We start from the raw sequence: 18,396 nt of genomic DNA, 5'->3' as shown, positions 1-18,396 counted from the left end.
AGAAACTTCTCCCAGATGTCCGCAGTCGTGCCGCGACCTCCACTGGGTGTCTGTTAGTTCAGGGGTTTAATGTACGCATGGGCATACCTGCTAGGGATGTAGTTGAAAAGAAACAGCTCAAGAATGTTTTGCGGTGGAAATGAATGAACAAAAATTGTCTTTATGTTGGTCAGGCCAACACGTTAGGTTGACAGGTTAATATTTTGAACCCATAAAGTAAACATTATAAATGGAAAAGATAGTCCTCATTCCATTTAACATCATCACTGAGAGAATTGCTGGACTGTTTATTTTAGCCCAGCTCAGGGTCAGACCAAGTATCACAGTATCTTGGACTTTTATATTTTGCATATGTGCCTACTTCAAGCTTGATCATTCTCCATTATGCATGATAATACTGTTTCAAAAGTCCTGTTTTGATTTAATTGCAATTGCACTTGGTCCAGACTCATTTGTATTGTATGCACTATATTTTAACTTATGACATTTTTTTTCTGACCAGAAACTGTATTGTGTTACACTGTATTGTCAGCCATTGATTATGACTTTGCAAATATAGTAGTGGTATTCATTATCCACAAACAATATTTTTCTTCACATAATTTGCCTAATAACGTGGCTTATTTTGACGTATATATTGTCATTACAGCAAAAATGTGTTTGTGCTTTTATTCTATAATAAAAATAAGTTTTGATTAATCATCATACTGTTATTTAGAATTTTAGTTGAGACAGATTTACATAATATACAAAGCACAGGAGATTTACTTACTTTATTTTAAATCACTCACTCCTTTAGAGTATTAGGGATCTCCTCTTAGCTTCCCAATTTGGCAGATTTACATTATCTACATTAGTGGAGACAGCTGGTTTTTTCCTAGTTTTCGTGACAGACGATTGGCCGCTGCAAAACCTGGCATCAGACTGACTACATCCCTTCTTAGGGACCACCTCTGCTGCAAGTCCAGGTGCTGTAGGCTTTTTTTCCCAACTACAATCATGGAGTTGAGAAGTATAAGAAGGGTAAATCAGGATACAACTACAGCCACACCACCCAGAACAAGCCCAATCTCATATGATCTTGGAAGCCATGTAGGGTCTGGCCTGGTTATTAATTGGATAGGAGACCATCTGTTATAGGCCTTTTTTTCTTGTGATTGATTCCTACAATGGTAGTGGTGAGAAGTAGAAGAGGTACAAGTCAGGACACAGCCACACCACCTTGACCAAGCCCAAACCCATCTGATTTTTTAAGCCATGCAGGGGGAGGACTGGTTAGTGCTTGGATGGGAGATCACGTGGGAATATGAAGAGCTGCAGGCTTTTTTCTCTCCTACAATGGTGGTGGTGAAAAGTAGAAGAGGTGTAAGTCAGGACCAGCACCTACAGCCACACCACCCTGAACAAGCCCAGTCTCATCTGATCTTGGAAGCCATGCAAGGTTGGGCCTGGTTAGTACTTGGGTGGCAGACTACCTGGGAATACCAGGTGATGTATTTTTTTTCTCTTTTGAAAGATTCATATAATCATGGTGGTGAGAAGTAGAAGAGGTGTAAGTCGTGTTACAACCACTGCCTACAGCCAACACCACCCTGAACAAGCCCAATCTTATCTGATCTTGGAAGTCTTGCAGGGTTGGGCCAGGTTAATACTTGAATGGGACACCACATGAGAATACCAGGTGCTGTAGGCTTTTTTCTCTTGTGAAGGATTCCTACAATGCTGGTGGTGAGAAGTAGAAGATGTGTAAGTCAGGACTAAATCACTGCCTATAATCCTCATTGCATAGATAAGGATTGAACTATCTTTCATATTTATTAAAAAACCTTCACACAAACAGCAGTTCCGAAAAACTGCTGTTCCTGTGAAGTGCAAATCTCACCTTTCACTTGCATCTTCTCTTCTCCTCCCATACGATGCCGACTGCGGTGATGTTTCCTCCTGTCGATCCCTGTGCCCATGCGCCGACCCAAAACCTCGGACATGCAAACAGAGATCCTGGACTGCAAGAAGGTGAGTCATGTGACAGGGAGGGATCACATTGTCCCTCCACACATACGCTGTCTTCGGAGCAGAGTTGTCAGCAGTGAAAGTTTTCAATTATGCTAATATATGCCAGCTTCAGTTCATTGGTAAATAGCGTTACTGAGCACTCCCCATACACTGTTCTGGGGATGGCTCAGTAAAACGAAGAGAGATGCAAAGCAGCAGATATCTATGGTATCTGCTGCGATGCTGTGATAATAAATCTGAATTTTGCCATTAATTCCTGAAAACAGAGGTTTTTTCGGGGATTTAGGTGGGAATTTAATTTTGACAAATATATGTTATTAATATATGTGGCTGATATATCATTGTGAGCAGTTCAAACAAGCTCACATCCCCAGCATGATTCTGATTTAGGAAAGGAAAACATCCTAAGAGTTCCTTTAAAATACCACGGCACAATTATAGCCAATACATATGGGGGTATATTTACTAAACTGTGGGTTAGAAAAAGTGGAGATGTTGTCTATAGCAACCAATCACATTCTAGCAGTCATTTATTTAGTACATTCTACAAAATGACAGCTAGAATCTGATTGGTTGCTACAGACAACATCTCCACTTTTTCAAACCCGCAGTTTAGTAAATATACCCCCATGGTCTCAAAGGCAATAGAGAGATAGCCATAGGATTGTATTAGAAGTGGTATATGAGGAGTTTTTGGGATACTCTTTGAAGTTTTTCTTGGGGATCAGTTCATTTATTTAGATATAATCCTCAGTCATAGATATATCTTTGAATCAATATCCCTCCTATTATGTCAGGTTATTATACATATAGGAACTTAAGTGGAGACATATACAACCTCACGTATTGTGATTGACACTGGATGATTACTTAAGTTTAATTAAGATAAGGGATCTGAATCAATTTATAGACACATCCTGTCTCCTGTCCTATGTGCTCGGAATTGATTCCATTGGATATTCATCAATCATCAACATTTATTTATATAGCGCCAGCAAATTCCGTAGCACTTTACAATTGGGAACAAACATTAATAAGACAATACTGGGTAATACAGACAGACAGAGAGGTAAGAGAACCCTGCTCGCAAGCTTACAATCTATAGGACAAAGGGAGTTTGAAACACAAGGGCATGTGCTACATATTCAAAGAAACCATCTGTGGGCAATATAGGTGAATGACTAAAGGGAGTTAGTGAGACTGCATGGTATGGTGTACATGAATCTATTGATGGCAACAATATTTATAATGGACTTATGGCAAAAAAAAGGATACACGTGTCCATGTTTATTCTCCTAATAGTTAAATACTTGCTGACGGGCTCATCTATCTTACTTACATACACATGTAATGTGCTATCTAGTGGCATGTGCATTCTGGTGACAGTATAGAACACAGAATATCGTAGTGACCACTATACAACGCAGGGAGGAATCTAAGAACCACTATACGATACAGACAGCAACTTGGTGATCATTTTAAAATTCTATTGGTCAACATACAAAACAAAGACCATCCTAGTGATCAATATGCAACCCCAAAGCTCTAGTGATTTTACAATTCATTCTGCAGGTCCCTATTAACTTTACTATGCAGTCCCCCAAAATCAGTGGTATATTTACAATGCAGACCTCCTACCCATATCGTTGGTGGTTTTTTATTGTATATAAAAAATATTCTGGTGGCTTTGCATTTTGGACCATCCGTTTTTGGGACTATAGGATGCAGACTCCAGCTGTCTGATTGCTTTACAATGCAGAAATCCTCCCCCAGTTTTATAAGACAAACCTCTCTAATATCTAACAATATAGACCCCCCATAAATCTCTTGGGCTGCAGAATACAGATCCCAGATAACTGGAGGAGACACAATACAGATCCAAAAAGATTATCTAGCAATTCTGCAGTCACAGATTGGGCTGAATTCATCAAGGCACCTATCTGCCAATTGTGAGCGTATCTTACGCAAAATCACTCTGCTCCCAGAACCGGGAAATACGTCTGTGAGTGCAGCCACGTCCACTCTGTCTTCAAACTACGTTTTCGGGGAGAGAACATGGTGGGGAAGGGGCATTTTTCCATAGTCAATGTACAGTAACGGCGTGCCAAACTCAAGTGCACACAGCTACGTCTGAATCAAGCTCTGCACACGGCCATGTCCGAATCAAAGTTACTTGTTTTTCTGCCATATCTTTTAATCCAGCTGCAGGGCTAGTCTAAGTCCTGATCAGTAATGGTGACAGTCTTGTATGCATGCTATAACATGTGTTTGCAATCACAAGCAACTGTAAAAAAAACATTTTAAGCTCAGTAGACATTACCAACGACCTAATAAATGTGTTTCATGGTAAAAAAAAAACCCATAATAAAACACGTTTTTTTAAAAACTGTTAATGTCTGTATGTAATTATTATTACTATTATTATTATCCATTTATTAGGCGCCACAAGAGTTCCGCAGCGCCGTACACAGCACAAACAGTAGACTAAACAAGGTGACACATTACAAACGGTTAACAAAAAATACCAAAACTTCAGAGACTCCAGGAAGGCTAATGCAGTAGAGACGGAGCAGAAGAGCAGGTATGGAGAACAGAGGGAAGAGGGCCCTGCTCAAATGAGCTTACATCCTAAGGGAGGGTAGACAGATCTCAGGTACACAGGGAGCAAATTGAAGTAAGTGGGGAGAGAACAGGGGGGCGGGAGGAGAGAGGGGAAGAAAAGGTGGAGGTGAGGTTAGGTGGAAGGTTGGTAGGCCCTTAGGAACAGGTAAGTTTTGAGTGCCCTCTTGAAGGAGGACAGATTGGGAGAAAGACGGATGGAGAGAGGGAGGTCGTTCCAGTGAAGGGGGGCAGCACGGAATGTCTTTATTAATAACAGGTGATGTGACAGGATCATTTATAAGTTATGGTATAAATTTATTTAAAGGAAATAGTGCAGGGCACTTATTTATAGAATTGCAAATGCACTTATTTTTGATATTGTGTATGTTTTTAAATCTTTATTTCTGAGATCAGGGGAGAAAATTAATTTTTTCTGTTTTAACCTTGGTAAAGGAAACACATTATTTCTGATGTATATATCTGATACAATAAGCCTTTGTTTAAGAAGTATTTTGTGTATTTTGGTGTAAGGAAATGCCTTGTTTGGGGTTTGCAACCTTTCTTGGGGAATTCTTTTCTTTGGAGGAAATGTGTATTCTGCAACTGTTGGAAGATAGGACTGGTGGTGGATCCAAGCCCCTGCTCCCCCTAGCATGGGCTTGCTTCCGGCAGCTGCACACTATGTGCAGGTCCGTTCGGCAAAGACAGGCAGGGAGAGTGTGCTGCCCGGCTGCTCTGATTGAGTTTAAAACACAATCAGAGCGGCTGGGCAGCACACTCTCCCTGCTTGTCTTTGCCAAACAGACCTGCACACAGAGTGCAGCCGCAGGCAGCCCTAACAATCAAAAAGGGGGTGGGGACTAAATTGCTTCCCCCCATACAATAAAATTATAGATCCACCCCTGGATAGGACCCATGTTAATTAGACCTTTTGATGTGTGAGGGTCTAGCAATTGAAGGCATGGGAAGATTTAATTAGACTGCTGATTTTCTCTGTGTCTGAAACGAGATCCAGAAAATTACAGCAAGTGGTAGGATATCACAAAGTAGTGTAAATATTGTTAGCTTTGCATTGCATGTAGATCCACGTTTGAGTAAACAAATTGCATTCTGATTCTAAAAATAGCCTGTGAGGCTGTGTCCAAATCAGTATTAAAAGCCCTGTCTTGTATTGAAAATTGTCCTTCTGATTCCATCAGACCCGAGCACTGGTACCTCCAATCAGTGTGACTGCAAATAAACATCACTGGCTTCAAAGGCCTGCTTGAGAACATCTTCCATACTGAAAATCCTGTGATCTACAGATTGGATGCAAAATCTAATCCGTTCCCGGCTGTTTCTGAGGTTTGGACCCAGCATCCAGTACCACCGCTCTGCCTGCTACCCTGCAGCTCTGGTCAGTTTGATAGGCCAGGGGGGATCCATCCACAGCAACCCTGATCTATAAGGAAGAGGTCAGGGGTACCAGCCCAGGTACACCAGTAAGGGGGTACATTAGAAGCATCTGTTATCTAGAAGGAACCCGGTTCTGGATGCCGGTAAAGGAGTCCAGTGGTGGCAGCATTTGTAAACCCCTCCTACTGCGGCAAGAGGGCGCATTTGGGATAATGAAAGGGAACTGTGGCAAAGTAAGCCCAGCCGGTTCCCAGTAACAGCAGACAGGGTGGCATAGGCGGTCCATCCTGTCACAGGTGGCATTAATTAATTTTTTTTCTGTGCGCTCTTTTGCTAATTTGTATTTAATTTGTAGGTAATGAACGTATCCTGCAGTATCTTGTGTAGTAGAGCATAAGAGACCTTCCCCCGATTTCAGCAGCACAGGTATGTTGAGATCCGCGCCTTGATGTATTTGGAAGTACGCAAAGCTGAAATATGTACATTTATCACTAAACGTGGGTTGCACTCAGATTGCATGCCTTGATGAATCAGGCCCAGCGTGTCTAGGCACACTGGACAAGAAATTTGGATGTGGTGGAACCCGTCATATCCAGGAGATGTCTCTTAGAACCCTGCCTGCCCCGAACTCTGGATTGTATGTTGACTTCGCTTGAACTCTACCAGGATGACCTTTGGACTGTATTTTGAACTTTGCTAGAACTCAGTCTTCATCCTCATTTCACGTCCTACCTGCACGATACTTGTCAACATAAGCCTGCGCTATCTAGAGCTTAAGACCTTGGGGCACCTAAGTATTGATGACCAAATCACACTTACAGGTTAGTTACAGGTGAAGACCTCTGCAAGGTCTGAAAATTCACACCCACAAAATATCACACGTAATAAGACTGTCCCTATGTCCTCTCACTTTCATGATAGAATGAGCCATACATAAACAGTATTTTAGGAGTAAAATTAAAGAGTTAAATTTAATGAGACAGGTGCTACTAAAGTGGTAGTAGGTTGGACTTTAATGTAACATTTTCTATCTTGTACAGTGTCCCTTGGAGCCCATCTAGTTTGCAGAAGCATCTTACAAGAGTAGAGAGTGGGCCTTGGTGGGAGCTGGGTGGACCATAGTGGTGGGAGCTGTCTATTTGGCTTGTAAGAAGCCATCATGCCCAGTAGATAGATTCCAATACACAGTTTGCACGGCCAGCCCTGATTTAAGACGATTGACCCAAAGATAAACGCCTTCCCTCCACTCTGGTCAGCGTGTCCCTGCTTTGGACAAATGCAGAGTAATGTCCACTGTATGACCTGGGTAGATTTCACCCTCTTCATGACCCTTCCCAGCTCATTTATTATTGCAGTTACCTGGGCTGAATTATATCATTTATGTTATAAAACAGCATTTCATTAATGAGTTCAGCCCAGCTGACTGTAACGGTGATTGAAGGGGCTCAGCAGCAATAAGGGAAGGGGCCCATTGTCAGTCCCTGATACACACCAGAGGTACAGTTCTCTCTCAGGCCATATCAGAGCAGTCACGTATCACACACAGGATCATGTAACGTGTGGGAATACAGGTGTGTGCCGCTGAGGACAGCTGCTTATTGGGGAAGATGATAATAAATGAATCCCAATGTGCCGGGGGCTGGTGTCTCAGTAGAGTTCTGCATGGAACATAAAGTACATAAATGCCAATGTCTGACCTCAATGCCAGACTAAGAGGACCAGCCTGGCACTGTGTGTGTGTACAGGGCACATGAACAACAACACTGTGAGTACAAACATATATACAGAGGAGAGAGAGAGAGAGAGAGAGAGAGAGAGAGAGCTCATATGTACACTGCACTGTGCAGTAATATCCTCCTGTGTGGAGAGATAGATAGATAGATAGATAGATAGATATGAGATAAACAGATAGATAGATAGATAGATAGATAGATAGATAGATAGATATGAGATAGACAGATAGATAGATAGATAGATAGATAGATATGAGATAGACAGATAGATAGATAGATAGATAGATATGAGATAGACAGATAGATAGATAGATAGATAGATAGATAGATAGATAGATAGATAGATATGAGATAGACAGATAGATAGATAGATAGATATATAGATATGATATGATATAAATAGACAGACAGACAGATAGCTAGATAGATAGATAGCTAGATAGATAGATAGATAGATAGATAGATAGATAGATAGATAGATAGATAGATAGATAGATATGAGACAGATATGAGATAGATAGATAGATAGATAGATAGATAGATATGATATGATATGATATGATATAGATAGATAGATAGATAGATAGATAGATAGATAGACAGACAGACAGACAGATAGATAGCTAGATAGATATGAGAGATAGATAGATAGATAGATAGATAGATAGAGAGAGAGAGAGAAATATGAGAGAGATAGATAGATAGATATATAGATAGATATGAGATAGATAGATAGATCGATATAACATAGATAGATAGATAGATATAACATAGATAAATAGATAGATATAACATAGATAGATATAAGATAGATAGATAGATAGATATAACATAGACAGATAGATAGATAGATAGATATAACATAGATAGATAGATAGATAGATAGATAGATAGATATAACATAGACAGACAGATAGATAGATAGATAGATAGATATAACATAGATAGATAGATAGATAGATAGATAGATAGATAGATAGATATAACATAGATAGTTAGATATAAGATAGATAGATATAAGATAGATAGATATAACATAGATAGATAGATAGATAGATATAACATAGATAGATAGATAGATAGATAGATATAACATAGATAGTTAGATATAAGATAGATAGATATAAGATAGATAGATAGATAGATAGATATAACATAGATAGTTAGATATAAGATAGATAGATATAAGATAGATAGATAGATAGATAGATAAATATAACATAGATAGTTAGATATAAGATAGATAGATATAAGATAGATAGATAGATATAAGATAGATAGATAGATAGATAGTTAGATATAAGATAGATAGATATAAGATAGATAGATAGATAGATAGATAAATATAACATAGATAGTTAGATATAAGATAGATAGATATAAGATAGATAGATAGATAAACATACTTTTCTAGTCTGATCTATAACAGTATGTTTGTACCATACATTCTTGAATTCCGCTACTGTTTGAGTGTCCACCATAACTACTGAGAGACTATTCCTTGCATCTATCACATTTTCTGGTTCCTCCATAGTCTTCCTTAGTTTCCTCCTGTTCTCTTGCTCTAGAAATCCTATTGTTTAATAATAAATACTGTCTACCTGAACTCAGTTAATACATTTGATATATTTGAATGTTTCTCCAATATCCCCTCTGTGTCTGATGTACACACTCAGCTCTTTGGTTACGGAGCTAACGCACCAGTTTAGTAGAACTTCCCACTTTTGTTCCATTTTATTCTTTTTTTTTTGGAGATAGGGCCAGAATTGTACAGATCTTACCAGCGACCTATAAACTGGGAATATGAGCTCCCTCTTCCTATACAGCCGAGATTACTGCTGACTGCACTGGTACCTACATTCATATCACATGGCACCAGGAGCAGGCTGGGCAGGGGGGCTGGGGGCATCTGCCCCGGGCCGGATCCATACTGGGCTACCTTGATCTGGGTCACTGGGCCACCTGCATTTTTTTTCCTTTTGAAATTTTCCTAATAGGCTGCTGAGTCGAGTGTTGCCCCCCTGGCTAAAATTTGACGTCTCTCACCCCTGCATGACAACCCCAAGGTCCCTTTCCTCGGTTATTGACATTACATCACCATTCATTTTATATTCTGCTTCTTGTGTCCCACATCCATTATTTCACATTTTGCTGTATTATATCATACTTACCTACTTTCTTCAGCTCCCTTCCGGGAGCCAGCCAGTGGAGGGGGGCGTGAAGGGGCGGGGTGGCCGAAATCGCGTCATTTCGGCCCCGCCCCCTGTGACGTCATGACGCAAATTGCGTCATTTGACAGCGGGGGCGGGGCCAAACGCCGCGATTCACCGGGAATCGCGGCGTTTGGGATCTAATTCTGCCCACTTCACTAGGAAGTGGGGCACTTCCTAGTGAAGTGGGCAGAATTCGGGAGATTGCCACACTCGCCCGGGAGTCCGGGAGACTCTCACAAAATGCGGGAGTCTCCCGGACATTCCGGGAGAGTTGGCAAGTATGTATTATATGTATATGTCTATTTCTATATTTTCTCTACATCATTACTCAGTTGTTTTACCACTTCTGTGTTATAAACTTCAATACAAACCTTTGGATCATCTGCAATAGACCACAAGTAACACCACTAATGTATATATTAAACTAAACAGAAGCCATTTATTGTCTTTTAATTAAATCAGAGGATTTTTTAGTTTCCAAATGAATCTTCTGTGGAGTAATGTAACACATTCCTTACAATTAAATCTGCATAAGTTATATCTACATATCTAATCTTATCTCTCACTTTAGTTACCGAGTATAAAATTCCCCCACTAGGTTTGTTGGATGTAATCATCCAACAGTAAATCCATGTTGTTGTGAATCTCCATTAATTACCCCACGAGACTCACGGGCCTATAGTATAGTTTTCTTCCCCACTGCTCTTTCTGTGTAGTGAAATTACATATATCATTCTTCATTCACCTGGAACTACACCTGTCAGCAGTGACAAATTGATGTTATCTAGACTTACTACTTTTAGTTTTGAGAATTCAATTATCACCTCTTTGGTGGTAAATATACTTGTGTCTATAGTGCAGTAAAGTATATATTACAGATGTGCGCCGTGATGGGGTTTTGGCTGTAAAATGTCTTCCTGTTTTGGTTTTGTGACAGGTTTTGAGAAAGATTTTGGTTTTGGATCTGGATTTAATAAAAAATTGTGAAACATAGGTAAATAATGTAATTTTGAGCTGTTTTTGCTCCTATAATAATATTTATAGCATTTACATTATTTTTCGGTCATTTCCACTCTATTTTCTAATGTCTGCAGCGGGGGCCGGCTGGGCTGGGGAGCAAGGGGACCACCTTTTTCCCTTTCAAATGTTCCTAATAGGCTGCAGAGTTGAGTCTTACCACCTGGGCTAAAACCTGCCAGCCCTCCCCTGGTCTGGATTTTGAAATTTTGCCTTCCTTACATTGGCTTTGTCCCATTAAATTCCAAAAATACTTAACCAGTCTATATAGTTCTCTAGCTCCATCGTAGCGTAATTCGTCATCCATCATATCTCCATCTATACATGTAAACTTTGCCAGGGCCAACATCTGTCCTCTTAATGTTTCAGAATGTGGATTTTCAATTGCATTGTCAAGACATGTTTTGGGCAAATCTACATAATTGTGAGTATTATGCATACTTGGATCTGTTGGAAGGGCAACTATTGGCCTATCTGAACTGTCTGTTTTACATATTGCATAGACTTCGCTAAAAGAACATATAAATATTATTTATATAAATTCTATATTTATATTCCTGGGTCTTAGGGACCACCTCTGCTGCAAGTCTCCGGTAGTCCCCTATATCCTGGGGTATGTCAAAGCCTCCCCCGGGGGACTGATTTCTCAGCCCTCCCCATAATATATAAATATATATATATATATATATATATATATATATATATATATATATATATATATGTGTGAGTCTCCTGGTCTGATTCAGAAGGACAACATTACGGTACAGAACATATAAGTAAAACAATGTATGAAACCTCTGCTCTTGGATACCGATGAATGCTCTGCCCATCGAAAAATGTATTGTGTGAGTAGTCTTTGAATTTTTGTAGTATGGGTGCAGGCCACCTTCGTCTATCTGCATCATCATTTATTTATATAGCAGCAAGGTAAGGAAAGCCCTGCTCTTGGCTACCGATGAATACTCTGAAAAAGTCAAGTGACGAAACGCGTTGAGGGGGATAAGGCGTCTTCTGATTCTTTCCGTGGGTTACCATATCTACCTTGGCCAGGTGGTTTTGAGAGATCCGTGATTACCATCAGGAAAGACTGCAGATAAGCCTATATATGTTATATATTATGTACGGGCGCATTTTATATATATAAAACTATTTTACCTTTGTAATAAAAATTTTTTAATGGATCAATCTGATATGAGCTTATGTTGGTACCCACTTTTGAGGAATTGTTGGTAGCCTTATTTGGCATACTACACCATAATAGTTTTGTTCTGAGTCCATAGCGATCTGAATATCTGGAGCCATAAGGACTGGACATCAAGGATTCTTACTATATAGGATGTCGGGAATCTAATTACAGATAAGCTGTTTATTATCCGTTTTTTGGTACGAGGCCAATTCACTTGTTTGTCGCACTGAGAAGACTAATTGTTGGTCATTTAATACGCTATGCGTGGCGCTTCTCTCTCCTTTTGTCTTTTATATATATATATATATATATATATATATATATATTGTGAGTGTTGCAAAAACATTTTGCCAAAAATTACGATTTCCCTCATTGTGAGACCCGAATTTGCTGCACGGACTGAGTCATGACTCGTTCACTCAACATCAGCAATGACGGATCTTGTCTGATTTCACCAAATCTGAACCGCTCATCTTTAGTATGTATCTTTCTCTTCTAATGCAGTTGACTGATTTGAATTTCCAACTGTAATACAGAGTAAAACATTTATTTAGACAATCTACTTTTCTCCTTTAACATAACCCCCCTTCAGTTTTTAGCATCACTATCCCTCTCTTGTTATTTTATTTTCAATAATGTATCATAAAATCATTTTGTCCCCTTGTTTTACTGATTAATGTTGGTTCTGTTGGTGTTTTAGCACATTTTATAGTGTTTAGTCTCTTTTAGACTAACTTTAAATTTTTTATACTGCTCTGTTTGGGTCTGTTTATATCTCTTATATGTAATTTTATTAGTACTTATGATAACATCTTCCTTGGAGAACCATATTGGCTTTCTCTTGCTTTCCCTGACATACCTGGCAAATCTCTATGGCATCCAATAAGGTATTTTTTTTAGTGTATTCCATTATTCCTGCATTCCAGGTACCAAATTTGTCAGGAAATCAATTATATATTTAAAGACAAGGGTATTTCTCATGTATTTGACATATTTTTAAAACACTTATTAACCTTTCATGTTCTATTACAAACAATATACAGTGCAATATAAACATAGGAAAAAATGACCCAAGACCCCCCCCCTCTCCCGCAGTGCATTCCAATATGTGTATATTTATCTATTGTCCAGACATAGAAACATAGAATTTGAGAGCAGATAAGAACCACTTGGCCCATCTCCTCTGCCCATTTTTGAACCTATGGTAACCTCAAACCCTATTTGATCCTTAGTTCTTTGTAAGGATATCCTTATGTCTATCCCAAGATCCCAAGCATGTTTAAATTGCTCTACTGCATCCTCTACCACCTCTGAGGGGAGGCTATTCCACTCATCCACTACCCTTTCTGTGAAGTATATTTCCTCTGAAGCTACTTTACTCCAGTTTCAGTGCATGTCACAAACACTGGAATATTCAATGACAGCTACCTACCAGCAGTTGGCGCTACTGAACACTGAGGTGCAGAGTCTAACACGCCTCTGGAATTCATCAGAGACCCCCGCAAGGAAATTTGGACTTAGCTGCAAGGGATGTGCAAGTCGCGGTCTCCAGGGTCAGTTGCTGGTGAGATAGCGGACAAAAGAGAGCAGTCAAACAGGTCGGTCGGTAACGAGAGACCATGTGGTAGCCAAATCAGGATTCCAAGAGAGTAGCCAGGGAAGCCAAGCCAAACCTAGAGAGCCACAATAGCCAAATGAGATAACAAGAGATTGGTCAGGAACAAGCACGGATTCAACACCAAGGGGTAAATTTATCAAGCTGCGGGTTTGATAAAGTGGAGCTGAAGCTTATAGTAGCCAATCAGATTCTAGTGAGCATTTATTTAGTACATTCTGCAAAATGAGAGCTAGAATCTGATTGGTTGCTATAGGCAACATCTCCACTTTTTCAGATCCTCAGTTTAGTAAATATACCCCCAGGAGTCAAGCAGGATAACCACCACAATGCTGGAGCTGCATATGACCCAATAGGCTGCCAGAGTGTGCCTTATATAGGGGCTCAATTAGGCAGCATTAGACGGCATTGACCGCCAACATTGCAGGGAAGAAACGCACAGTTGACTGGCAACGGATACGCATGCGCACAGAGGACTGCCGGCTGGATGAAACGAAAGTGCTCCCTGTTGCCAAGCAACGGACGCGCATGCACAGTGAAGGCTGCTGGCTAAGAACAAAAGCCGCCGGAACTTCTGGGCAGCAGGAAGGCTTAGCTGCTCCTTTGCAGGTTCCTTCTCCTCCATGTCCAGGAATATGTAAAAGTGACTTCCTCATAGTCCTCTGTGGTCTCTGGAAACAGAACTCACTGAGGGAGTCACACATTGTGGTGAAACATCTACACCCCTAACAGTTGGACATATTGACCTATTATTATATCGTATTATTATTCTGCTATCTCATATCCCTATTTCTATCACTTTATTCGCTTTGTTTTTTTATTTTGTATTTTTCACCTTTTATACTATTTCTTCATGTGTTATTACATCTGGGACCTACCTACACCTCTAATAGCTTGGTACATTCATTCATTACTATATTAATTTACACTTCTTCTCCATTCCATATGTTTTACGTTTGATGACTTTATTGATTTCTATTTTATACATTATACTTTATTTATCTGTTTCTTGCTTTAATCTCTTATTTTCTGTTTCTTCATTTACTACTAATATTTTTTCCCCAATATTTTTATTCATCTGATGTTGTATAGAATATTATTCTATCTATCTATCTATCTATCTATCTATCTATCTATCTATCTATCTATCTATCTATCTCATATCTATCTATCTATCTATCTATCTATCTATCTATCTATCTATCTATCTATCTATCTATCTGTCCAGGGGCAAACGCAGGATTTGTAGAGGGGGATTTCCACACCACGCCACCAGTGGGCGTGGCCAGCATGCATGGGGGCGTGGCTATAATATTAGACAGTGCTTGGCTGCTCTCCAACTCTCCCTATCCCCATAATATACATGGGCAATGCTGCATGCACTACTGTTAGGTGCACACATCTCTCCCTTTTCAAGCAGAGCCGTGTGAAGCGGGGGCAGGGTCCAGCCACCTCAATTATACAGTACCCCAGGCTTGGAGGGGGGTTTCAAGACACTAGGAAACCCCCCCTCGGTTTGCCTATGCTATCTATTCCATATATCTCTATCTCATATTGGGGCAGCATGGTGGCTTAGTGGTTAGCACTTCTGCCTCACAGCACTGGGGTCATGAGTTAAATTCCCGACCATGGCCTTATCTGTGAGGAGTTTTTATGTTCTCCCCGTGTTTTCGTGGGTTTCCTCCGGGTGCTCCGGTTTCCTACTCCAATCCAAAAACATACTAGTAGGTTAATTGGCTGCTATCAAATTGACCCTAATCTCTCTCTCTATCTAAGTCTGTCTGTGTTAGGAAATTTAGACTGTAAGCTCCAATGGGGCAGGGACTGATGTGAATGAGTTCTCTGTACAGCGCTGCAGAATAAATTGCACTAAATAAATAAATGGTGATGATGGTGATGATGATCTATCTATCTATCTATCTATCTATCTATCTATCTATCTATTCCATATAAATCTCTGTCTCATATCTATCTCATATCTATCTATCTATCTATCTATCTATCTATCTATCTATCTATCTATCTATCTATCTATCTGTCTGTCTTTCTGTATGTCTGTCTGTCTATCTATCTATCTATCTATCTATCTGTCTGTCTGTCTTTCTGTATGTCTGTCTGTCTATCTATCTATCTATCTATCTATCTATCTATCTATCTATCTATCTATCTATCTGTCTGTCTGTCTTTCTGTATGTCTGTCTGTCTATCTATCTATCTATCTATCTATCTATCTATCTATCTATCTATCTATTCCATATATCATATATCTCTGTCTCATATCTATCTATCTATCTATCTATCTATCTATCTATCTATCTATCTATCTATCTATCTATCTATCTATCTATCTCATATCTCTCTATCTGCACTCACATCCCAACACCCTGTCCTGTGAGGATACCACCCTTAGCTGGGATGGCAGTTACCCTCTGTGGGATTCAACTCACTCAGGTAGACCAGAATATATCCAAAATAAGACTTTATTACGACAGCACAACACCACAAGACGTTCACAAGTTACAGGGTAAATGGTACATGTATCCTCCAGCAGCCCCTTGCAGTCAGCACTCTAAGGTAATAATCTCGGTCTCTTTCAGAGTCTTATCCTCCCGCAATATTACCACTACCGATTAGCAAAACAGTTATGGTGTCGCCCAGCCTGGATTACTGGCTCACACCACCACTGTCCTTGTAGGGTTTCCTCCAGCGGTACCACGATGCCTGGCCCAGAGTCCTTTTTGCTGATGTCTTGTACACCAGGATCCTCCAAGCTAGAATCGCTCCCTTGACATTAAGCTCTCCCTATATTCTTCCCTGTATACACAGCAAGTAGGGTCAGATGTCTCAACCCCCCCTCTCCTTACAGCGGGGGCACTTTAGCTGCTAGACATACTGTCCCTGTTACCTTGATTAGACAATAGAATGGCTTAACTCAATTAGTTGTTTTGGCTGGATACACTACACATGGGGTTACAATATTACAGCAGGGAATGACACTGCACGCTTACATGAAACAATAAGACTTTTGACACATTGTATCAGCAGTGTTATGCCATCTGAATCTGTGATACATTTTGATACAATAACATTTATATTGATACATATTGATACATTTCCTAATGTTATTTCACCCAATATATTACTGTGGAGGCACATTGCATATCATCTAGAAGTTCTAACCTCATTACCTTTCAGATTACCCGTTGACCTAGCTAATTAACATGGGCTGACAGCTGGTTAACATTTGAGACAAATGGTAATTACATTAGCTAAAACCAGCAAAATGACAGCTGCTGTTTATTTTCACACAGTATGGCAACATTTTTTATATTTCTAATACATACAATATTGCAGGTAACAGCAAGGGCAAAATGTGCCTAATAACATGAAATAATAATACACCGATGCTCTGGTGTATATACTTAGACTGGGCCAAGGATTATAAAGTACATTAAACCGTTAGAAACTAGAAACGGGTGATGGATACAAAGTTCTCAGTCCAGTAGCACCCCCCGTTTCCTCACATATCCCTACGAATTAGAGATCCTGCATCACACACCAGGTCAACCGACTACAAACAGAGCTCCTCAGCTACGGACAGAGAAATATTACATTTCTTTCATTTCACTGTTTTATTCATTGATCATTAACTGTCACAGACAGGACAGAAATGGTCGGGGAAATTCTGCAAGAAACACATAAAGTTAAGTTAAATGCTGCTGGAGAAACGTGCTAATTTTACTGCCCAAAAGTGGAATGAGTAAATTTTTTGGCAGAAGCCTCATTGCTACTAACAAGGGGCCTGATTCATTAAGGATCTTAACTTGAGAAACTTCTTATTTCAGTATCCTGGACAAAACCATGTTACAATACAAGGGGTGCAAATTAGTTTTCTGTTTTGCACATAAGTTAAATACTGACGGTTTTTTCATATAACACACAAATATCAACTTTAAATTTCAGTGTACAAATAAGCTATCAAGTATCTGTGTGGTACATGAAAAAACAGGCAGTATTTAACTTATGTGCAAAACAGAATACTAATATGCACCCCTTGCATTGTAGCATGGTTTTGTCCAGGAGACTGAAATAAGAAATTTCTCAAGTTAAGATCCTTAATGACCCAAGATATGTAACTTGGTGAACACATTTTGCATATTTACTTATATTTCTCAGGTCTGTTTATTTGCTAGATAATTTTGCTATTGAACGTAGTCATAGTGCTAACAAAATCTGTCACTTTGCACCTAACATACATATTTTGAATTTTGTCATTTCTTAAACAAATATACCAATGTTATCATCATAATGATTTAACATAAGATATATACAGATGGATTACCATTCTTTTATATGAATGTCGAGATTGAGCATCATGGTGTATCAACCAAGCCAATAGTGCTTAACCCATCCTGCTACCATGGGGTATAACAGAGGGGGCAAGGTTAGTGTAACCGGCAAGTCCACTGCACTTTAGGGATCATTGAATCCCGACATCGATCTACAAGAAGCCTGCTCTATCTCTACTACCACAGATGTCTTCGCCATTGATAATAATAATAATTTTCCTTTTTTATATCTTATTTCACCAGCTTGAGAGAAAAGAGCATCCACCTTCCAGAA

The 18,396-nt window shown here is 39.5% G+C and overlaps 2 pseudogenes; both read left to right on the top strand.

The window, feature by feature from the left end:
* Window positions 1-1,381: 1,381 nt before the first annotated feature.
* On the top strand, window positions 1,382-1,500 carry LOC142141936 (5S ribosomal RNA; annotated as a pseudogene).
* A 73-nt stretch (window positions 1,501-1,573) lies between these two features.
* Window positions 1,574-1,693, top strand: LOC142141910 (5S ribosomal RNA; annotated as a pseudogene).
* Window positions 1,694-18,396: the final 16,703 nt, after the last annotated feature.

The sequence above is a fragment of the Mixophyes fleayi genome, chromosome 2 (genome assembly GCF_038048845.1).
Source record: "Mixophyes fleayi isolate aMixFle1 chromosome 2, aMixFle1.hap1, whole genome shotgun sequence".
Taxonomy (NCBI): Eukaryota; Metazoa; Chordata; class Amphibia; order Anura; family Limnodynastidae; genus Mixophyes; species Mixophyes fleayi.
This window is presented reverse-complemented; position numbering and strand designations above follow the sequence as displayed.